The sequence below is a fragment of the Scylla paramamosain genome, chromosome 16, assembly GCF_035594125.1.
Source record: "Scylla paramamosain isolate STU-SP2022 chromosome 16, ASM3559412v1, whole genome shotgun sequence".
Lineage (NCBI taxonomy): Eukaryota > Metazoa > Arthropoda > Malacostraca > Decapoda > Portunidae > Scylla > Scylla paramamosain.
The window spans coordinates 3,175,001-3,199,563 of record NC_087166.1 but is presented as its reverse complement, the minus strand read 5'-3'; the positions used below and the strand labels follow the sequence as shown (position 1 = coordinate 3,199,563).

Sequence of the window (24,563 nt, the reverse complement as noted above, 5' to 3'; positions counted from 1 at the left end):
TATATATATATATATATATATATATATATATATATATATATATATATATATATATATATATATATATATATATATATATATATATATATAAAGTTTACATTTGGTAGTTCATCTGATGCTCTCATTCCATGCCTTCACATTTCACGTATGCCTTACCTTACACTCTCACACCTCACCTGGTCTCTCATTTCATACATACGTCTTCCGCTTGTTTCCTTCCCCCACACCCTTTCTCCTTTCTTGGTATCTTCAGAATACACCCTCAAATTTGTAGCGCCTCTCGCACCCTCACACCAATCTCCAGCGCCTACCTCCGCATCCTCATGTACTACACGTCACTCACCTTCTGCACCTTCACCCTGTTCTCATTCTGCACACCCACATCTCTTCGCACCCCCGCTTCTCTCACACATGCTATCCACACTGACCTTTCCCACGTGTGATGACCCATCTCACCTTCTCTGTCTTTCCTTCCTATCAAACCAATATTTAAAATCCGGTTCACTTTTATACAAAGGAAACCAAGGAGACGTGGTATAAAAAAAATGTCTGTATATGATCAGGTAACAATGTTTTAAACGATGCAGAATGAATGATTTGAGAATGGAAAGGAAACATTCTCTTCATGATTTCCTGGAAAGTTACATGATGACTGTAACGAGCTGGATGATCATATGGAAGAATATAAGTGAATGGAAAAAATATCTGGATATATTATATAGAGAAAAGAAAGGAAAAGACAGAGGTAAGGCAAAATGCAGCGAGACTTTACAAAACGAGCCACAAGGAAGTCTCAGTTTGTGGCGTCTTCTCTTGGTCTCCACCTGGCGTAAAACACGGAAGAGAGAAAGAGAAAAAGAGAATGAAAAAAAGTGCAAGAGAAAAAAAAAGGGGAGAAAAAATCGCCACTATCACCGGCAGCTATGGTACCTCAGCCCCTCATCTTCTCCGGTGAGCGGCGGGCGAAACTGAGCCTTAAGACAGGGATCAGTGTGAGGACGGCCCGCGGAGCCACCCTCGACCGACGGAGTTGCTGGCTTCATCACCGCCTCTTCCTCCCGACGGCTACGACCTGCCGATGACCCATAATGAGAAACGAAACCATACTTGTGAGGGAAGATTTACGTAGATAAGCACCAGGGCCTGAACTTGCCTTGACGTGTTGTTGGCGATACGCTGCTCTTATCGATAATTAGTCCTGGCTAACACGCGCAGGTAATCACGGAGCAGGCTGGGGCGCCTCTCCCTGGCCGGATAAGGATCCCAGCCCCGGACAGAGTCGCTGATAACAGGTATTAAGGTCAAGAGACGTTCACAGGTATTAGCACACTGTATCCTGTCTCAACTTTCATTCTTTACTACGTTTTTCCTTAAACATTTAGACACGTTGGTGTTTGAGGCTGGGACTTTATGTGAAGTTGATCATCACTTCTTAATAAGCGCGACACATTTTTCTTATTGTAAACCGAGACGGAAGTGAGTAGCCAGAAAGGTCTAAGAATCCTGCCTTAAGAAGTCTGAGGTTTTATACAAGCACAAGAGGAAGAGAAAGTGACGTTGTCTTATGCAAGAAAATATGTAAAAAAAAGGAAAAAAAACTTACCTTTGTTTTTGGATGATACCGTTGCAGTGGAGGTGTAGAGAAAAAGATGCAGATTATAGAGATGCACAAGAAAATAAAAAAAGGAAGAGCTTTAGTCTTATTCTCTTGAAATATTTCTAATACGTGTTTAGTTAAGGACTGGATGTGTAATAGATAAACAATGATAAACAAGTGTAAATCCTAGAGAACATAAAAAAATAAAATAAAATAAAAAAATAAAAGGCAAAAAGACTCGATCTTGTACAGTCTTATCTGAATAACGACAAGACAAGTAAATACTGAAGAAAAAATATAGTGCCGTGTGTATGCGCCGATGATGTAGTGCTGCAGGTGTGTTGTGAAGGTGTAATGATGCACGTGCACTGTATAGGTGTAATGACGCATCGGTGATAATAGATACTCTGGTGCACCTGTGATTGCCAATAGTGACGTGGAACCAAGAGAGACAAGTGTTATGTTTCCTGAACGTGACAGGGCCGAGAGCGGAGGTAGTGGAGTAGGGGGCGCCGTAACGGGTGTGGTGGGATTGGTGGGGGATGGGGTGGTGGGGATGTTTGATGCTGGTGTGGTGGTGAACATGTTGTTGTTGTTGTTGTTGTTATTGTTGTTGTTGTTGTTATGGTGGTTGTTTTGAATGTTTGTTGTTTGTTAGTTAAAGTGAATTTGTTGTTTTTATTCTCGTTTTGATATTTCTGGTGATTTTTTTTTTTCTATTCCTGTTTTGGTAATTGTGGTGAATTTCTTGCTTTTTGCTCTTGTCTTCATGATTTCGGTGACAATTTTTCGTGTTCACGTTTTCGTAATTGTGGTGAATTTGTGGTTTTGTTTTTGTTTTGCTATTTGCGGTGAATATTTTCAATTTTCTTTTTGTTATTGTGGCGAATTTGTTGTTTTTATTCTTGTTTTGATGATTATGGTGACTATTTTCTTACTCTTGTTTTCGTGATTGTGGTGAATTTATTTTTGATTTCGTGATGATTGTGATGAATTTTTACTCTCGTTCCTTTATTGTGGCAAATTCGCTGTCTTTGTCCGGTGATTAATTAGTGACGTGTGATGCCAATGTGATGAGTTTATTACCTGTGTTCTTCTTGCGATGGCTATTTTATGTTGCCCGTATGGATGACATGGTGGTGATTTTGCTCCTTGTGCTTTTGTTGTGATTACTTACCGATGTTTGATATCGGTATGGTGACGAATTTGTTTTTCATCTTGCTGTGGTGATTGTTTTTGTGTTGGTGTATCGAGTTGCGAGGTGCTGTAGCGGAAGTAAATAAACCTACAATACCGCGCAGTGGTTCTAGCGTAGCAGTGGAATTGTTATTGTATTTGTCTATTGGTGGACGGAAGTGGTGAAGTTCTATGGATGTGATCGTAGTGGAGAGGTGTGGTGATGGTGGAGCTGTTAGATGTTGCGGTGAACTTATATGAATGAGACCGTGGTGGTGAGATGCCGTAGTGAGGTGTGGTGATGGTGGAGGTGTTAGATGTAGCGGTGAAAGTATATGAGTGAGATCATATAGTGGCAAAGAAGTACAAACATGGCGATAGTAGTGGCTGTGGCGGTGTTAGATGTTTGCTAATCAGTGTCTTTTCATGGTGCTGATTTCCTTTTCTTTGACTCCGGTGGATAAAAGCTTCTCGCTGCTGGACAAATGGTCGGCTGTTACATCAAGATTATCATACGTTCGCCAGGTCCCCGCAGACATCCATATATCGATCAAGCAGTAAGGGAGGATAGACAGCTACTGGGGAGATGCGCTGGCTACTTCAGACTCAAACCGAAGCTTGCATATTAGTTAAACACGTTAACTAATGCACTGGATAGTTAGCGATGTTGTAGCAGAGTATTATAACTATTGTGAAGACGTGGGAGGTTAGTGATGCTGTTCGTATAAGAGTGAAAGTAGAGTCCTTTAATAGTAGATGTATAGTGGTGAAGGTGTCATGGTGTACCTCGTGTAACGGAGAAAGTACTAGAGGTAGTGTTAGAGGTGTAGTGGTGAAAACGTCGTAGTGTAAGCATTGGTTAAGTCCAGATTGGTGACGAGATTGTGGTGCCTAAGGATGCAGTGGGGGAGAGGTAAGGGTCACTGCGTATTTAGAATTGGAAATGGCTTCTGTCTACCCTAAAAAAAATGTGTTTCCATTATTCCTGGTCGTTCATCTGATATGTTGACTCTGATAGGAAATATACAAAGAGTCTTATTTCAGCAATACACACAGTATTCATGCTTACATATATTGGCAATATATCAGGAAGCGCAACAATGGAAGAGAAAGCACACAGGATAGCACAGTACATATTGTATAAAAAAAACGAAAGTGATTTTGTGTCCCTTTTACTTTTCAATTAAGCAACCTGATACCCCGGAATATTGTAAATGGAGGGAGGGAATATTTAATGGAGCCTCCCTTACAAATCTGCTTTTTTTTTTTATCAAACATGGAGTCGAAACAAAGAATGGCAAAGAACAATAAAATAAAAACAAATAAAATATAAAAAGAGGTTTCGAAAATAAAGCTTTCACTTGAGCTAGAAAAATGTGGAGAATTAAGGTGAGGATCTGAAAAACGTTTTAGAGTAACATTACAGTGAATTGAGGCGAGATTTCAGGAGCTTTACTTGAGGCAAATGACCTGAAATGAAGAGTGAAGTTTACGAGGATATTTTCTTTTTTCAACTCCTTTTTTGGCACAAGAGGCATACTACCCGGCGAATTAAAAGCATAGAAGAAAATACCAAAGGGACTTCTACCTTATGACAGCTGGGCGGAATGACGTAATCCCGCTGTAGATTGGCAATTACGCTGGATTTAGGCAGAATATTCGGAGGCCTCTCTACACCACCTGCAAATGAAACCCCATATAAGGCTCTTGTTGTATTTGTTGACTTTGCTGTCTACATTCACCTCACAATAGACGCGATGCTAAAACTTGATAAAATCACACTCTGGTATTTTTATGGTGCTTCTATCTACGTCATGTGTGTGAGTGTTTTTTTTTCTCTTTTTATTTTCTGGCAGGTGTTATAAAGTCATGTACTCTTAAGGTCTAATAAACTTCTTAGTTGTTTATTTAATTTTGTGTTATTGTTGGAATGTGTAAAGATAGGAGGAAGAGGAAGAGGGGGAGGGAGAGGAGGAGAAGAATGAGGAAAAGGAGGAACAGGGGGAAAAAAGAAAAAAAAGGGAGCCTTAAATTCCATTTTTTGTTAATAGGTTTTAAGGATCCTCCACACGCCACTTTTCTATATATATTTCCTCACCAGTGTGCGCACCACATACCTTACCTACGTGTTTTTGTCTTCGTCTGGTTCTTTGTCCAATTACGTCTCCGCTACCGCCCACTTTTATTTCATTAAGAGTAGCAACACATCTCTCTCGGACGTAGGTAGCACTCATTCCTGAACCTGTCTGCTTGCCCACAGAAAAACCCGTGTTTAGTGAGGCCGCGCACCAAACGTTACCCCGGACAGAACCCAGTAAATTTAAAACACATGAAAAGTTATTATACAAATGAAAAATATAAGAGGTGCATGTATCAAGGAATGGCAGGTTGAGGCATGAGTAGTGTGAACATAGCGGGCAGGTGTACCCCGGAGGCCGCGGCGGCTCTCACCTGAGAAAGTTGCGACTCGTATACTGGCCCACCTGTGCTGCCGAGGCTGGTGAATCACTGAGAACAGGAATTATGTCCTTGTTGCTTAAGAATTCAGAGCTGTTGAAGCCAGTGAGAAGGAAGGTCGAGTTAGTGCTTTCATAACGCTGTTGGTGGAAGGATTAGCGGCTACCACACTCTCCGCTACGCAAGATTATACCTTTTAGGGCCTAGAGGAAAAGATAATTTTATGGAACCCAAAATGTGACTACAATTTTGATAATGAAAGAGTCGGATAATTCTAGTCGCTTCTTTTCTGCCAGATTCCTCGGGTGTTGTGCATTTTAGTGAGAATGAAGAGCTATCGTGTTGAAGTGAATTTAATTTTATCCCTTAAAAATATCATGGCCTGTCTTATTATTTCTGGGTATAGTCTTTACTTCAAAAGATATTTATTTTTTTCCGAAGGCGTGCCGAAGCATAACAGGGATTGATGGTGAAGGCGACTGTAATCATGGTGTGAATGGTACTCAGTTTTGACCGAGAATTCGATGATGAATGAAGAAATATAGACAGTAAAATATCTATATAGTGAAGGTGCATTTCTTTTTGATGTTGAGAAAAGAAGTTGCATGAGTTACTGGTGGATAAGCAAGGCGTTGTATGGATTATGGACAGTTAGAGAGTGAATAGTGTAGCAAGATAGTGATACATGAGTATTGCGTGATACATGAGTATTGAGTGAGCTACAGTGTTTGGGCTGTGAAGGCAGTGAATGTGTTAGGAGAGACGTAATGCTGATGATGTTTGTAAAACACGTATATCGACTGTTTGAGACTTCCTTGCGGGCGCGCGCGTGTGTGTGTGTGTGTGTGTGTGGGGGTGGGGGGGTGATGGCGAAGATATAATATCACATGAAGATCAGTAAAGTTACCCGTCTACTTGTACCTTTTGATCTGTCTTTCAGTCTAGCTCTGTCTCAGGTAATCTGTACTAACCTAACTTAACACAACTCACCCCAATTGTTGGTGCGATGGCCGATCTTTGTTTGATCCAAGGTACGATGGCCGTGTGTGGGAACCTGGACGTATTACGGTGTTTAGATGGTGTAGGTAACGCGGCGGTGTTGATCGGTGGCCGGGGCGAGGTGTGGTGACAGGTTGTGTGGGAGTGTGGGTATGCGAGTGCAGGGATAATGGAGCAGAATGTATAATTAACTATTGAATATCTCATCAATCACACCCTTATAATAAACCATCATTAGTTTATGAACACATCATATAGCATTGTGAAATATTAACCGCAAGATTTATTTAATTGCACGTCCACCCGCCCTCCCACCCAGAGAGAGAGAGAGAGAGAGACAGAGAGAGAGAGACAGAGAGAGAGAGACAGAGATATGGCAACACTTCCCATATCTTGGTTTCCGCATGGGGACAGGTGCACATTGTACGACGATTAATCATCCCACACCTCTCGTCTCCCCTCCCCGCACCCAGCCCACTTGTCCACAGCATTGCGGCAGGTGACACAATGGAGCTTGATAGAACTGGCTTAATCTGCGTACTAATTATTCAAAAGACGACGTGAAATAACTCAGCAGTAGTGATGATGGATACACTGCGCAGTACTAACTCAATCAGCATGCTGCAACTCGTCCGTTTCTCTTATCAATATTCTTACAGTTCCATTTTGAAATACTGTTTTGGATAATCGTATGACGTGAATATAAAGTAACAATTGTGTTATAAGCCCCAGTAGCTGTAAACAATATGAGGGCCGAAGGAGCTCGGCATGCCAAAGACAGCATGACGTCATTAGTGTGTTTGTGATTGGGCGCCGGCAGGACGTCGTCACTCCTCTTTCCAACGGTATTTCAATTTTTTTCCCTTTTCTGAGTTACATTTGTATAGTGTGTCTGTGTGACACTTGTCCCTTGTAGCTCACTAACTGTTTGTTGAAAGAAGTGACGTCTCTAGTGGTGAGTAAGAGACATTGTGAGTAATGAATCGTGAAACATTGTCATGTGTGGGTCTGAAGCGGGTCGCCTCTTCTCTCTCCCACAGCTGCCCCGTGCTGGGCTGCGATTATGCTTCACATTATTCAGCCTAATACTGCACGTCGCTATTCATCACTATAATGCTGTTCTTACGACCCATACCGTGTATGCTTAAGCCAGGTACACCTATTGGCGCCGCTCCCTGCCCAGGAGAGCGAGGCACTCCGTCACCTCATCAGCCTAACCGCCATAAATCTGTAGCCTCGATTTTTTTCTTTCCGCTCGTAAATTTTCGAAATTTGTTCGACGAACTTCTTTTCGCTTCTGTAAAACCATTCGCCGCCCCCGCCTTAACACGAATCATTTGCACCCCGCTGTTTAAACCACTTTTGTTTCAGGGCAAACATTTAAATAGCCATAAAGAGTTTACACCTACTCCGACCGGGGTTTATAGCTCGGCTGATGGTCGTTACCGGGCTCGTAAATGCCAGAAAATGACTAGGCCATCATTATCCTTTAAGAAAACAAGCGTACGGAGAGGGGGTGAGAGGGGTGGGGGAGAGTGGGAGGGGGTGTGGGCAAACAGCCGGGCAGGGGTGGATGCTGGGGGCAAGGTGGCGGGCGGCGGAGTGAGTGACGGCCTCTCAGATGACTGGAATATGATGATGAGTCTAGCAGCAGGCTGGTGGTTGGGTAGGCATCTCCTCCTTGTTCTTCCCCCCCACAAGCCATCCATGTCTGGGTTCACGACGAGAAACACGGGAGAAAGGTCACGTGATCACTTGCCTGTACACGTGCCGTGGCGGGAAGGACACAGTGTCGTTATTTTTTACTGGACTTTATTTTCGCGACTTTCTCTCTTACGTGTAGTGAATAAAATATGTTTTGTTAATGCGTGTGGGCATCAAAGGGCAAAAGTTTGTTCCACGTTGGGTGTTAAGTATAGTGCATGAGTGGAAGGGAGGGGAGGTGTGAGGGCAGGGTAGCCTCTAAAATCTGTTCCATCTATTTTGCTATCCATTCTCTTTTCTCTCTCTTTCTGATGTTGTACATACGTGGTGCTGTGTATATTGCATTTATGGTGAACGGGACTCGCTCTCATTTTTCCCCCTATAATACGTAATCATCCTATTTTTTTTTTCCGACGTAGATATTCTTTTTTTTTGCTTGCGTGTCCTCGTGTCGACCTCGTTACAGCGGCCGTGGCATTGTCGAGGCTGCCTGAAAATATAACCTGGATGCCGCTAGTGGCCGGTCTCGGTATGGGGCATTAATCGGGAAATTCCATTACTTCTCCTCACAAAATTGATGGTTATGGGAGGTAATTGGTCATTAGTTGTTATATACCAAATCTGGTGATCACACTATCCGGCATAAAACGTCCAGCTGTAGCGCAACGCAACTTCCACGAAAATTAATATGTGAGTCTGGGCTGTGCTTGCTGCATTTGTGTGTGTGTGTGTGTGTGTGTGTGTGTGTGTGTGTGTGTGTGTTCGGACTTGACAGCCTGCGTATATTTGTGGAGGAGTATTTACCTTGCATTATCATAATTCTTTATCGGTGTTTAATGGGAGATACCTTAATAATCTAATTAGCGTGTAATTGTCAGTAGGATCCCTCCTCATTAGTCAGGCTTCCCAGCAGCGCCGTTAGCAGCTTACCTGGAGTCTGTTAGCTTGTAATTTTTCTGCCCAAAATCTAATTATCTATCCCCAATGAATTTTCAAGACATTTAGCTCGACCTCTGAGAGTGGAAGCTGTTAAGAAAGCTTTTTCACCTCTCCTAAATTACCCACTTAATAGTGATGAGTCCCAGACGTTCTTTCTCGTTCCTTTCCAAGAATCAGCGAAAAAGAGTAATGGATCTCACCTCGGGATTTGTGCTTTGGAGGCATTCATCACCTATTCATTTTGGCGCCACATTAAGTATTTTATTGGTTTGAATTGGTAATGAAAATTCTTTTGGTGCAACGTGTGAGACAAAAGTTACAATGACGTCCATCGTGAAAACAGCACTGAGATCCTCGTTGTGCTGTAATATATCCGCATGTCTGTTGGTAGTGCTTGCTGTGATTCATTCATCCATCTTATAAACTGACCATGAATGATTTTCCGAAAATTCTTTTCACTAACCGTAGTCGAGTAAAGTAATCATTGTAACATTCATTGAATGATTCACAGTTTTCATCGAGGCAACACATGAATCCTCGGTGTGTGTGTGTATGTGTGTGTGTATGTGTGTGTGTGTGTGTGTGTCTGTGTGTGTGTGTGTGTGTGTGTGTGTGTGTGTGTGTGTGTGTGTGTGTGTGTGTGTGTGTGTGTACCGTGTCGAGCGTGGCGTTCATTTATTTGATTTTATTCCTCATATCTGAACCTTTTCGGCCGTTCATGAAGGAAGTGAGGGTTCTAGAATGTTCTCTCTCTCTCTCTCTCTCTCTCTCTCTCTCTCTCTCTCTCTCTCTCTCTCTCTCTCTCTCTCTCTCTCTCTCTCTCTCTCTCTCTCTCTCTCTCTCTCTCTCATCAGTTGTACATATCGCGCCATTTTCATTCATTCCTCATAAAGACGTCCCCCCATTCTTCCACCAGCAATCATCCCTATTTTACTTTCCTCATCTCTTGTGTTATTTCCGAGTCGCCATCTGTAAAGCTTTCTCCCAGCCGTACCTGAATCAAGTAATCGTTATATTTACTATGTGATCCATTGTTTTGTTGCACTGTTGTTCCCGCAGCACGTAGGTCCTTGGCGCGTTTGTGTGTGTGTGTATGTGTGTGTGTGTGTGGGGGGGGGGGGGAGTTATTGTGTGGTGCTAGATGTATATTCAATTGATTTTTATTAATATTTTAATCTTTTCGAACCACGTCGGATGTTCAGGAAGCAGGAAGAAGACTGAATTTAGATGTTACATAATGAGTGGCAGAATGGGCAAGCTCTTCAAGGCTGGACTGGTCTTCTTCCCCCTTTATTGTTCCATGCGGGTTATATGTCACTCTCACATTATCGTCAGATATGCTCAGACCATTGCAATATTTAATACTCTGCACATTTTTTTTTCTTTAACTAAATATGTCGCACGCAGTTGCCCAGAGTAGAGATGGCTTGTTCTATAAAATGTTTTGGACTAAAGGAAGTGCCTTGTAACTGTCTCCACCAATTACATCTCTAGTTCTTGTTTCTTATAGAGCTGCAATTATGAAGCATCTCATTTATTTGTATACTGATTTTCATCCGATTTATAGACATGATACTTATTAGACTTACCAACATCACTACTTAGACAACTGCACCTGTTCATTATATTTCCACCAGACCTGTATGTTATCAGTAATCCAACGACTACGGACAGAACATCCATTAAATTTCACCCAGCATTTTCCAGCTATTCAAGACGTGGACATTAGAGAGCAACTCCTCCTGTGTATCGAACCAGAGATGTTGTAGCTGGATATTACCTTCGCTGCTTCCCTTCTCCTCAGGGTGTCTTGTGTTCTGCCTCTACCTATGTGGCGCATTCATTAATTAGTCCCCCGCAGGTAAATGAGGGAGGAAGATGAGTCTGCCTGCGCCCGTAACTTCTCCCTGTCACTACTCCTCCCTTCTACTAAGCCTCCCCCCATTCATACTGCCCCGCCTTTCTTCCCTCCCTCCTTCCCTTTATCCCTTCATCTAAAATCCACAATCTCTCGCATCCCATCTTTCTTGTCCCCTCCCCTCCTTTCCTCAATTTTCTCTTCTCTGATCCGTTACCTCTTTTTCCCCCCTATTTTCTCTCCTTTTTTCATATCTTCCTTCCTATATTCTTCCCTAAAGTATCTCTCACACGTCCTTAAACCTTTAACTTGTTAACCCAAAGCCTGAGGTGTGTGTGTGTGTGTGTATGTGTGTGTGGAGAGAGAGAGAGAGAGAGAGAGAGAGAGAGAGAGAGAGAGAGAGAGAGAGAGAGAGAGAGAGAGAGAGAGAGAGAGAGAGAGGATAGATAAATGGAAGAAAGTTAAACAAATAGAGTGAAAAGCATATAGACACAGGTAAACATGGACAGGTAAAAAAAAAAAAAAAATAGACAGAGAAACCCTCTTCGCCACCACCCTTTCTCTCTCTCTCTCTCTCTCTCTCTCTCTCTCTCTCTCTCTCTCTCTCTCTCTCTCTCTCTCTCTCTCTCTCTCTCTTACCTGTCCTTTAATCGGCTAGCCACTTCTTGTTCGTCAAAATTTAATCCTTAATAACAATTAAAGGATATAGAACCGTGACACACACACACACACACACACACACACACACACACACACACACACACACACACACACACACACACACAGTTCTGTTCCAAAGGTTCCATCAGTAGTTGCCACGAAATTCCTCGGCTTAGGTACCTTTAGTGACCTAAGTCTCCGGTAACATTTAAGGCTGGAAATTCCCTATGCTCTCAAAACGCTCTAATCCCCGAGCACTCCAAACTACCAGGGGGGCAGGGGGGAAGACGCGCCCTCATAGCGGTCCAGGCCTGTGCTAATAACGCCAATTCCAACGTGGCGCAAAATTCCCAGCCTGGATTCCAATAGTTCCAGATTCCTCGTTGGTAATTTCTGGATAATTTCAGGTTATTCCAGAGGGGGGTTAATCAATAAGTGTGTGTGTGTGTGTGTGTGTGTGTGTGTGTGTGTGTGTGTGTGTGTGTTTGTGTTTGGTGTAAAGAAATTCCTCAAAGCGTTAATGGTAATAGCTATTTCGTGTCCTGAAGGGCATCTAATATGAATTACAAGTGAATGAACTACGATATAATGGTCGGAATACGAAAAGTAGCAGGGTAAATTGAGGAGCTGTTAGTTATTTTGATCATCTACATAATTACAATGTGTTCTATTTTTTTCTTTTTTATTTTACAATGAAGCTCATCATTTCAAGTATGATTAACCATGTTATGGAAATTCTTTGCTTTTAATTTTCCTGATAACTATAATAATAATAATAATAATAATAATAATAATAATAATAATAATAATAATAATAATAACAACAACAGGTGCACGCATTGTAGCAAAAAATATCAACAATGAAAACAAAAAAGTGAGTAAGCAAAAGAAGCGAGTGTGTTACATCTTGCTGAGGAGCAAGGACGAAAGAAAAAAATGGAGGAAAAGTCTTCGCTGGAGGGAAGAGTTTCCTTAAGACAATAATCCTCACGACCTCACTTTCCTCCATTAACACGCCACAAATACACGACAAAAGAAAACGGAAAAATCGCGAAGAATGGGAAACTAAAGCAATTTAACATAGCAAATAACCATACCTCCTTCGCCTGTGAGGGAATGGGAAAAACTTTTGCCCTTCTCCTTGAGGGAACTGGCACTGATACTTTTAAACTTTGTTATAGGACTCCTGAAGGAGGGTGGAGGCTACCTGCTCCCTGAGTTTCAAGGGATTTGTCGTGAGGGGATGAAGGGGAGAAAAGGGTCAGGAGGGGAGAGGAAGTGGAGGGGTAGGGATGGAAAGGCTCGGAGGGAAGGGATCAAGATGAAATGGGTAAGGGATAGATGGGAGGGAAGGGGACAGACCAGGGAGCGTGAGGTGGCTGGGTAGGGGAGGAGGGAGGAACGGAGGGTGGGAGAGATATATGGAACGACACAGGGGGAGGGAGTGGGAAGGAAGCAGTAGGGGATGAGGAAATGTGCTCTTGGAAGGGAGTTACAAGGCACCAACTGAATTACGCTCAAATTAGCACGCGATTACAACGGTCCTACGATGCTGTTGTTATTTTTTTTCTAGCTGGTAGGAAGGGGACAGAAAACACAACAGAAACACAAATATGTACGAAAGATTCAAGATTTAAAATATACTTAACCTTTTTATTTTATTATTGAAGGTCTTACATACGGTCGGTCAACTTTGGAACGAAAATAGTTAGTTTCAGAGGCAGAAAATCGTCCATCTCCCAAGAACAGTATAGCAGGAGCAGCCTTCAGACCTGCCAGGCCAACCGCGGAGCTTAAACCCAACTAATCCTCAGAGCCGTTTAGAGTTGCCCGTTTTAATTCCCAAACGTTGCAATTGTACCTTTGCGCCACATAGGAACAGGAAATGTGTATGCGGATATATATATATATATATATATATATATATATATATATATATATATATATATATATATATATATATATATATATATATATATATATATATATATATATATATATATATATATATATATATATATATAAATATAATAAATGATCACACATGCATGTCTGTGTCTGCTTGTTTTTGTTTTTGTTTGTGCATACTTTCATTTTTCTTCTCAATTGCGTGATATTATACTGTTCCTGTTCTTTCGTCTTATTGTGTCTGTTGTGTCTGTTCTTTGTGCTCCTCTTGTCCCTTTATACCACCTCCTTCTCTTCCACCTCCTCTTCCTCCTCCTCCTCTTTCTCTTCCTTCTCCTCCTCCCTCTCCTCCTCTTCTCTATCTCTCACTCACTCTTTCTTATTCATGTTTTTCATTTCCTTTCCCCTCCTCTAGCGGCAGTTTATCTCTCAGTTTTTGAGTGGGTCTGGACAATCTCTCTCTCTCTCTCTCTCTCTCTCTCTCTCTCTCTCTCTCTCTCTCTCTCTCTCTCTCTCTCTCTCTCTCTCTCTCTCTCTCTCTCTTTCTCCCGTGTTTTGTCTGTATCTACTTGTATATACTTGTTTGTGCTTCCTTTTTTTTCTTCCTGTCTGTCTGACCGCCAGTCTGCTTCTCTCTCTCTCTCTCTCTCTCTCTCTCTCTCTCTCTCTCTCTCTCTCTCTCTCTCTCTCTCTCTCTCTCTCTCTCTCTGATATGTGTCTGTATTCCTCTTTCTTTTTTTCACTTTCAATTTTTTTCCTTGCTCTCTCTCTCTCTCTCTCTCTCTCTCTCTCTCTCTCTCTCTCTCTCTCTCTCTCTCTCTCTCTCTCTCGCTCTCGCTGGATGGTGCTCTCCGTCACCTCCTCGTGTGCATCATGGTGTGCGTGCCGCCCTCTCCCTTACACTACCCTGCCATCCGTAACCAAATACTTTTCCCCTTCCCTTCTCTACCGGGTATCCCTTACTCTTCCCCGTCTCGTGACCCTTTTCTCCTCCACCTCGATTTCTCTTGTTCTTCTATTTCCTACTTCTCCTCCTCGGCGTCTTCTTCCTCTCTCTCTCTCTCTCTCTCTCTCTCTCTCTCACTTTCTCTCTCTTCTTCTTTCTTCTTTGATTTTCTTCTTGTTTCTTTTCTGATTTTCTTTTTTTCTTTACTCTCAGGTTTTTTCTTCACGATTTTCTTCTATTTTCTCTGGTTTTCTGTATTTCTTCTCTGATTTTCTTCTTCTTCTTCTCTCTTCTTCTTCTCGTTTTCCTCTGTCTCTTCCTTCTCGCTCTGCTCTATCTCCTCGTTTCTCTCCTCCTTCTCCTCCTCCTCCTCCTCCTCCTCCTCCTCCTCCTCCTCCTCCTCCTCCTCCTCCTCCTCCTCCTCCTCCTCCTCCTCCTCCTCCTCCTCCTCTTCCTCCTCCTCTGGTCCTTTCTTTCTTAATTTCTGTCTCCATCTCCTCTTATTTTCCTTCTTCCGCTACGTCCAATTCCTACTTCTCTTCCTTCTCCTCTTCTTCTAATGGGTCCCAAGATTCAGTCCACCTCCGGTAAGAACAAGAGCAACAACAACAACAACAACAATAAAAAAAACTCCCAGTCTCGCAGGGGCCCTTGTCTATATCTCTCAGCAGAAAAAAAAAAAGAATTTACTGGGAAAACACTTGTCAGGGGGGGTCACAGATCGATCTAGGTGGCCCCCTGCGAGGCTCTGGCCAACCGTAGAGGACCTTTAGCTCGGACGGACGATCTCGCCTCCGCCCAACTCCGCCGAGACAAGAAATTGCCGAAAACCCACCGCCGCCGACGCCCAGGATTGCGGTAGACGGGCTGGGGGATGTAGAAGGGCAGTTAGGATCGAGCTAGAGAGAGTAAAAATGATGCGAGACATGGAAGAGGTGGCCCCTCCCTCTTCTTCCTTCCTCCTTCTCCTTCTCTTTTGTCTTTCCTTTCTTTGGCTTACCATCCACACGCTCGTTATCTTCTCTCCTTGTCTCTGCTCTGAACGACGAGGGAAGCGACCCCGAGTGTGTGACTAGACAACTTCAGCTCATTTCTCAAGCATCTTAATTTGTAGTGGGTCGTGATGGTTCCTGCGATCACGCGACCGGGAGCTCTCTCGGTACACTTTGTGGGCGTAATCGCTTATTAATTACACGTGATGTGATTAGAGATGGGCGATATAATTAGTGGCTCTCGTCATCATTTTGAGAACGCAATGCAATAATGGGCCGCAAAATCTTTATAGCCCCAGTTAGCTCAGGTGTTATGCTCAAAAATGAATATTGTGGACCTCAAATCATAAAAGGTAATTCCCCCCTGAACCTGGACACCGTAATCCCTTAATTGCTTATAATTCATCCTAATTTAGAAACGATTAGACATTAATTTTCCTGTGTTGCACCTCAATACACACGGTAATGAGGCACACGTTGGTGCAGCAGCACAAAAAAAGTAGGAATTAGGAAATGTGTCCCGAAGGAAACAGTGACAGTGGAGTGGAAAGTAAGTATTGTGTGATTAAAATATTATCACCACAGTTTAGTATGTTGCAAGTTCCGTGCTCATTATCATCAAGAATAAGTAGGACAACAGGCCCCGAGAATGTTTTTCCAACTTTTTTTTTGTCTCGCTTGATGTTACGAAATATATGTAATGATGCAGGAGAAAAAAATGCCTCCAGACTTTCCGCAGCATTCTTAATTCTTATTTTTTGAGCGTCTTCACGAAATAAATACTGTGTTTTTCTGTATTTTCAGATGATTGTGTTTGTCCAATAAATCACAACAAAGTAGACACTCCCGGAAGATACAGAATTTAGCCACGACACCGAATTTTTTATTACCTCTGTGATCACGAAGGAAACAGTTTAATTCTTAAAGTTTAGCAACTCGTGGATTAGTAACTTGTCTTATGTCATAAAAATTACAGTATTTCCAGACATACACTAAAATTTTAACAAAGAAAATTTGAGAACTTTTAAATGCCCCTGTGATTACGAAATAAAGGGGGGAGGGAGGAATGCCCCTATCCACGATGCACAAACATAATCTTGAGAAAATTGTCCGCATGTCGATAGCAAATTGCCAGCGTAATTTTGCCGCATTTTTCACTTCACAAACAAAAACACGGGATGAATTAGAGGCGGCGGGGTCTCCTAGATTACATATGTATGGGTCGTAGGTCAGCAGAGGGTCGTCACTCTACCCGAGGCTCTAGGTCACGGCCAGTTTACGGCTGTGCTTGGCTTTCTTGTGCCTGGAGTTACTGCGTTGTTTGTGACGCGGCGACGAACACAGTTGAAAATGCATGGTTATGTTTGTAAGGCCGCGGTGATGGCGCTGGGGAAAAATGGTCCTATAGAAGTTTTTTTTACTTGCTGTTATGAATTCTGATGTGATAGATCCGTATTTTGCGGTGCTTAGGGCATCTTTGTTTCTTTCAGTTCTTTCCGTTGTCCTTATACCATTTTTTTTAACTCTCTCTCTCTCTCTCTCTCTCTCTCTCTCTCTCTCTCTCTCTCTCTCTCTCTCTCTCTCTCTCTCTCTCTCTCTCTCTCTCTCTCTCTCTCTCTCTCTCTCTCTCTCTATATATATATATTTATATAGATAGATACTGTACACGTGAGAATGGAATGACGAATTATAAATTGATAACCATGTTAAGTCTTTAATTTCAAACGCATTTATTGAAATTATTCCATGAGTCGTTTAATCCCTAAAACGAATGCTTCTAGTTGTGATCTCTTGTTTATGAAAATATTTACGGATACTGATGTTTATAAATAAATAAAAATACATATAAAAATGGATGATATAATTTCGCCCCTCCACACTTCTCTGTTGCTATCTCTCGCGCTCTTTTTTTTTTTTATTCGCATTTTTGGGTCCCGGGAGATATAGGGGTTGTAGGGGTGCTGGTCACAGGAATTTGGGGCGGGAGACAGACGAGGGTGTGCGGTAGTAATGTCCGTCGTCCACTGTTTTGATCCACGAGAACTGTTCCATTAATTACCCAGACGGGCACTCACAGGATCATCAAATAGTCTAGCATGTGTTTATTAGGCTGACAACGCTCGTTTGTGATTGGCCGTTCTCGCACCAACAGCCCCTCTGATTGGCCATTCTAAAGGGCGTGCGTTTTTCTCCGCCCTGTGTATTGAGATATCACATCCCGCTTGATTGGTGGTGCGTGCGTTAATTGTAACACTGGTAAATTAAGAGATAACTCACCGTCCTTCTAAATACAGGACCTGCGTTCGAGTAATGCCAACAGCGGAATCACAAATATCCTCAGGCTTTCATTACCTTCTTTCAATCAGGCCTGAGTTACTGTTCCACGAGTGAATGCGTCTTGGTGTCGTGGCTGAGCAGTGTGGACAGGCCTTTTATGGAATAGTGGAATATTTGCGAATGAAAAAAAAGGAGAGAATCTTAGTTTGTTGCAACACACACCACTGCTCTTGCCTCCCTCTCTGCCCTGCCTCCAGTCCTCCTCATTCACCTCATGACCACTTCTACGCATGAGACAACTCACAGTGTGCATGTCGCATAATTTCTAGTCTCAGTAATGCTGCTTAGATGTGCATGTATACAGAACAGTCAAGGGTATACATTATTGTGTCTCGCCTGTGGAAACACGGTCATGAAAGCAAGATTCCGTATAGTTAACGCTGGAAGGAAAAGAAAAGAAGCAAGAATGAAAAATGAAGGACGGTCTTAAGTTAAATAATCATTAAGCCTAACAGAGGCACAGCGACATTAACTCAATAGTGTAAACAAGAGATTGCCTTTGATGGGGGATATTTTTACCTCGAATTTAAGATAATGTTTTGTACAGTTTGTTTTAGTTGGAATGAGGCGGCCATGTTTCTCGTCAATGGGGTTTTATGCGCGGGAGGACCTGGAAGGAGGAAGATTAAGGCGCGGGGTGGCATGTGTGGGATGACGGGCCGCTGTTGACATGTCGTGGGGAACGGTGGGACATGGCCGTTCTCAGCAGGCAGATTGCACACTGAATAGATATTTTACGGTGCGAGATAAATTTGGCCCGGACCTCCATGTGTGTATGTATGTATGTATGTGTGTGTGTGTGTGTGTGTGTGTGTGTGTGTGTGTGTGTGTGTGTGTGTGTGTGTGTGTGTGTGTGTGTGTGTGTGTGTGTCTTTGTTCCTTGGAAGAGCTTTATACTCCCTCTCCCTCCTGTCTTTCCCTTTACACACACACACACACACACACACACACACACAGCTCACAGCACACAGCACACAGGAAACAATAAATATCTTAGTAACAACAGCTCTTTCCTTCTCGAGAGTCACCTTGATCTACTCGTTCCCTTAGTGTTTCAAGTCTTCCCCTGAGGTTGTCGTTTTCTGAGAGCTCTCGACAGGCTTCCTTCCTTCCTTCCTTCCTTCTTTCCTTCCCTCACCTTGACTAATGATCGTGAGGGCCCTTAATTACCTTGGGTCTAGAGCTGGCCCTGATTACCACTAATGCAAATGACCCCGATCTTTACGTCACTGGGACTTCTTTGTTCGAAATGAGGTTAAAATTAGATGCGTCGTGGCTCTAATGGGCGGTCAGGGGCGAGGGGAGTCGACCTCTGTCCACCAACACCACCTCCTCCTCGCTCTGGAATAATAATAAGGAAAATAGGCAAATTTTCTTCCTCTTACTTCTTTGCACTTCTCTTTCTTACCTTTTTTTTTTTCACCTCCTTGCCGCGTACCTCGTGCATCAAAAGAAATGTTTTTTTTTTCTTTTCTTCTCCCATGGTTATTTTGCTTGTTTGTTTTTGTCTATTTGTTGTTTTTGTTTATTTTGTCGTCGGTGTTGTTTGCAAAACGTGCACATTTTGAAATAGTGATATTATTTTTATCACTTTCATTCAAGTAACATATTTTTTGCATATTTTTTGTGTATTTTTCGTCAATTTGTTTTGAAAAAAAAAAATTTTTATCACTCTTATTCAAGTAGCATTTTTTTTTTTTTGCATTTTTTTACGTATTTTATCAATTAATGATGCAAACCATTTACTTTTAAAATTAGGAGAGAGAGAGAGAGAGAGAGAGAGAGAGAGAGAGAGAGAGAGAGAGAGAGAGAGAGAGAGAGAGAGAGAGAGAGAGAGAGAGGCAGACAAAGGAACCGAACAATGGAAACAAAGCCAAGTGGAGGTGACGAAGGAGGCGGAGATAAAGGATTGAAAAAGACGACGGACACATGTATAAAGAATACAAAAAGTAGACGGGCTGAGGCGGACAGACTTGGAAAGAGAGAGAGAGAGAGAGAGAGAGAGAGAGAGAGAGAGAGAGAGAGAGAGAGAGAGAGAGAGAGAGAGAGAGAGAGAGAGAGAGAGAGACTTCCTTTGTGCGTGTGGACGTGTCGTGGCGGTGATGTGTAGGACAATAGAAAATGCTTGAGAAATGTGGTGGCTTTGGTGGCATTCCTGCGTCTTCCTCCCACTCTGAGTCGCCAAGAAAAGGACCAGATTATGAGATGACGGTGAAATGCGTGAGAATGGTGAAAATGAAGACGTACATTATTGCACCTCAATATATCTTCCTTCCTGCTTTTTTGCTTCCTTTAATCTTTCTGCTTCTTTGTTGAGTATTTTTGACGATTTTTTTTTTTCGGGAGTTTTAATGTTCGAAGAAAAGTTATACCTAAGTTAGCATTGCTTTTATTTAAGATAGTAGAACATTTCCTTAATTTTGCTGTGATTTTTTTCCTATTTGATATGCATCTTTTTTTTATTTATTTTTTTTCTGAATTTAATAATGATCACTATGTATTTTTTCCTCTTTCCTTTGTACCATAGATATTATAATTTTCATCCCCCATACATATAGCGACACTCCATTACAAGACTTCAACGGGGAAACGCATAACGTCACAACTAAGAAGCGGGAGCAAAAATTACAGCAAAATAACTTAAAAATCAAAGGGAAAAGCGGGGACATAGTTTCCCTGTGAGTGTAAAAAAGAATAAAATAAAAGACACATACTCTCTCATTCCGCTCGGGTTCGCTTGACTACTCGTATTCACACGGGCATGGGAACAGTTGCTATATGCCCGGCAGGGAGGGGGTGACACGGCCTGGCATGGGGGAGGGTTGGGGGGTTGGAGAGATTAGACGGGAGGGGTGAGAAGGGGAGCGAGTGATTCGGGGGAGGGGTGACGAGGGGGATAGAAAGGGAAGGGGTGACAAAGGGAGGGGTGACAAGAGAAGGGGGTGATAGGGGGCGTCATAGTGGCAGTGGGGGTGAGGATTTTAGCAGGATTCCGTTTACTTTTTGGAATGGACGCAGCGAATGAAAGGGGGAGGAACCGGGAGGGAAATGGAGAGGTAATATTTCTCGCAGATATTTTCCAATTCAGGAAAAAGATAAGGAAGCAAAGAATTATGGCACGTGTTGCTTTGCATATTCCTCCCATATCTCCAAGCACTCAATGGCTCTGATATTTTTTACTCGCAGCGCTATTATTGTTTCCTGCAATTAGCGATTTAAGGCAAGTTGCACGTGACATGTTACTCTAAAGAAGGCGGAAACAGAAAACACGTAAATTCTAGAACCATTACACCTGTAGAGAGAGAGAGAGAGAGAGAGAGAGAGAGAGAGAGAGAGAGAGAGAGAGAGAGAGAGAGAGAGAGAGAGAGAGAGAGAGAGAGAGGAAAAAAAAAGTAAAGGCAGGAACACCCTATTAGTGCTATCGAGAAAATTATAGCTTGTCCCTCGTGCATTATCTCCCGGACAAATATAAGCAAAGGGACGTCGAATCAACAAATCAGATTGCCTTGGTAACGAGGCTCTATTGCACAACCCCGCCTGCAATTTGAATACTGGACGGCAAATTCAGCCCAATAATTTCACCCAGAGTAGCGTCCGGCCCCGAATACAGCGCGAAGGCGGGTGTGTATGCATTAAGCTGCTCTACATGGACGTCCTTCAGTGTTGTAGAATTGAGTAGTATTCTCTTGACAGCCTTTGATGCCTTAATGATGAGTGAAATCCTGGGTGTAACCTATCGGCAACCTTTCATTAGTCGCCCTTAAGGTTGTGTGTTGACGAGGCCCCTTCCACTATGACACATTCACGCCCCTGAGGTTTGGAAGGGATGCAGAGAGGGAATGCTCAGGGCGTTCAGTATCGTTGCTGTGAAGTGTAGTTGGCATGTAGTTGGTATGTGTATTTATATAAAAGGTTTTTGTGCCATTTTGTCCAGCGTACCTGTGTGTGATTACTAATTACTCTTTATTCTTTCCAGGTCTCTGACGCCTCTTTACAGGTAAGGCAAATGCTGTTGTTATTGTTTTTATTATTATTTTTGGGAGCTCTGTGGTGGGATATTGTTTTTTTCTTTTAATTTCCCCCTTTTGTGGTCGCCATTTTAATATCATTTTATTCTGTATTCTATTAACTTAATTGTTTGCATATATACTATCCCGGCCGCATGCAGCGAGGATAAAAATTCGACTAATGAAATTAAAGCTAGTGGTGGTTTGTGCTCGAAAATGGAGTTTATCCCGAATGAACATTTTATATTTGCAGCGCCTACCCCCTGGCCGGCCATATTTAAAGGGCATGGAAAAGGGAAGCCATAATTGAATTTCTGTTTTTCCTTATCGCAAAAATGGCTTCCCTCGTTCAATTTCTAGACTTCTCATTCACACGTCGATATTGTCTAAATGAACTCGCGTCGCCCTCGTCATTATCTCTGTATAAGATAAACTGATCAATCACCGATAAGGTTTTCCCCCTCGCGGATTGTTGGGAGGGTGAGGGGGTCATATGCAAATTTGAGCTTTACATATACAGCCCCGCGCTACCACCCGCCCCCTTCTTTCTAATCAGCGATTTTTTAATACATATTTTTTCTTTCTACTGGAAACAGTATTTTCTTATTTTCTTTCGGGTGCTTGTATTGTTTTCGTTTTTCGTTGTTGGCTGCTACAAATTTTTTTTTTTTTATGTTGTACTCGTATGCTTTACGAGTGACGATTTACTTGTTGATACTTTATTCTGAATTACAGTTAAATTTGAACTCATTTTTTCTGTGTACTTTGAAATACTTCCAGTTGTTTATCGCGCCGAATTTTAGCCTTCACTCATATTGTTCATATAGGTCTCCTCTCGCCCTCCCATCCTTCGTGCGATTTTATTCCTATGGCGTCGTTTACTCTATCTATTTATGGCACTTCGTCTCACGCATTTCTCTTCCCTATGCAAAGTCCTCCCACGACCTCCCCACCTCTTGATCCCTCCTGAAGGAAAACCGGGGTGCTGGCTGGGGTCTTATAAACAATGAGTGAGGCAGAGTTACGATGGTGTCACAAGGGCTGCCGCTTCGCCCGACCGTGTCTCGTGTTCCAAACTTGGAGATGGCGCCCTGGAGATCCCTACGTCAGGAATGTAATGCTGGAATGTTAATAGGACGTCCTCTCATGCTCCCCCTTTTTTCCTCTCCCCTCGTGTAATGGTGCTCTACATATAAGGGACAAGACCCGGGTTTTCTCTTAGCCAGCCAGAGTCGTTGATCCTCCGCACCAGCTCTCCCTTTCCTTTCCGTCCCTTTCCCCTCCCCTCTTGCTTCCTCCTCCTCCTCCTCCAAGGCCATGGTTCAAGGTAAGAGATCCAGAGTTGCTGTTTCTTCGTGTTGCTTTGCTATAGTTTCATACATAGGAGTTTAAGGCCTCGGGGAACGTTTGCATATGCCTAAATGGTTACGGTGTTTTTTATGCACGTACTTCCTGCGATGTAAAGTGCAATATTATGGAAGCGTAGAGGTTGGGCATTAAGGTATGAAGCACTTATTTACCTTTAGTGTTAATATTAACTTTGCTGCTTTGAAACTTGAAACTAAATCCTGGAAAACGTCTTCAGAATCCCTTACTCTGGAAGGGAATAATTTTAGTTATTAAATCACAAGTGCTCCCGAAAAGTTTTCAGACTAATGGAAGCCTCTAATTAAACTTGGAAAGGCTTTGGTCTTAATTTTCCACATGTATGGAAATATGTTAGCGGCGTGGGGCCCCTTCCATCAAGGCAGTCCATCCCAATAACGGGCTCCTCGCGTGCCCAAACGACCCCCTCCATCACACCACCTGCAGCCCACTACATGCGCAATATTTGCTTTTCTTGTAATAGAATGATAAAGTTTAGAAATGTCCCCTCGTCACTCACTCCAGACACCGGCACGAAAATTAAAATGCACCTATGGGGAGACGTCCCACGAAATTTCTTAACGCTAATGTAAGGCAGCCTTGACTCTTCAGGGAACAGTCGGCCGCTTAACTGACGCTGCACGAACGTTTGGTTAATTTGTTAATGACGTATTGGTAGGTGTGCAAGGCGGCACTTGGTCATTACGAGCGCCGTAAAGAAGTGAAAGTGTAATGAGCCGGCGTGATGTAGGCGGGGATTCTGTTTGAGGCCACCTGGCGGGGATACTCTTAAAATGTAACCGATGTTCCAACTTTGCCTACTCCTTTATCAAAACTTATGGCGTTCTTACAAAGAGAAGATTGTAGCATAAAGTGCACAAATGGAGGTAATCTTTGAGCGAGGGCGTGTTCTTTATAGCTCTCGCACCAGAGCGAGGCCATTAAAAATAAAAGCTACCATTTCTCACGACAAAAAAAAACAATCAAGGACCACCAAGTAGATACGCAAGATAGGAGGCTACTTCCGGCAACTAGATAAACAAATAAATAAAAGTAGATAAATGAATGAGGATCTAATCTTTTTTCATCATTATATGGATGAAATGTTGGCACCCGGAAAGCCATAAAAGCTCCCATCTCGTTATATAAAGCGTTCAGCACCGTATCATGTCGTGAAAAGCCATATATCTCACCCACAAATATTTATGACTCGGTCGCTGCCTGGTGCAGTGTTTTGTCTCGGGTCAAGCAGGCGTCCATTATCCAGGCTAAATGGATAGGCCGAATCTGTCACCTAAACTGAGCTATTTTATATAGGCATAAATACATAGATTATAAAATAGCTTACCCGGGGCGTCATAACCTGACCCATAATGACCGAATTTTAACGAACTCTCATATTTTTTCCCCCTGAAATTCTTATGCTAAATTTTCTAGCCAATATTCCACTCACTTTTTCCCCCCCTGAAGCGTGGGATGGGAAGAAAATTCATGTCTCTAAATACGGCGAGGAGCAGTTTGTGGAGAGACTCAGTGAAGAGGAGGTGTTGTGAGGGCCGAGGGTGACGCTGACGCCCTCCAAGGTCTCGAGAGCTTACCTGTGTACCTGCTGAGGTGA

At 42.7% G+C, this 24,563-nt stretch overlaps 1 long non-coding RNA gene across 1 annotated transcript in view; it reads left to right on the top strand.

Annotated features, from left to right (window-relative positions):
* Positions 1-24,563, top strand: part of LOC135107894 (uncharacterized) — a 223,468-nt gene that overhangs the window by 7,714 nt on the left and 191,191 nt on the right. Inside the window, exon 2 of the long non-coding RNA XR_010272041.1 lies at positions 21,550-21,570. This is a non-coding gene — a long non-coding RNA (uncharacterized LOC135107894). The remainder of the gene's footprint in view (positions 1-21,549; positions 21,571-24,563) is intronic.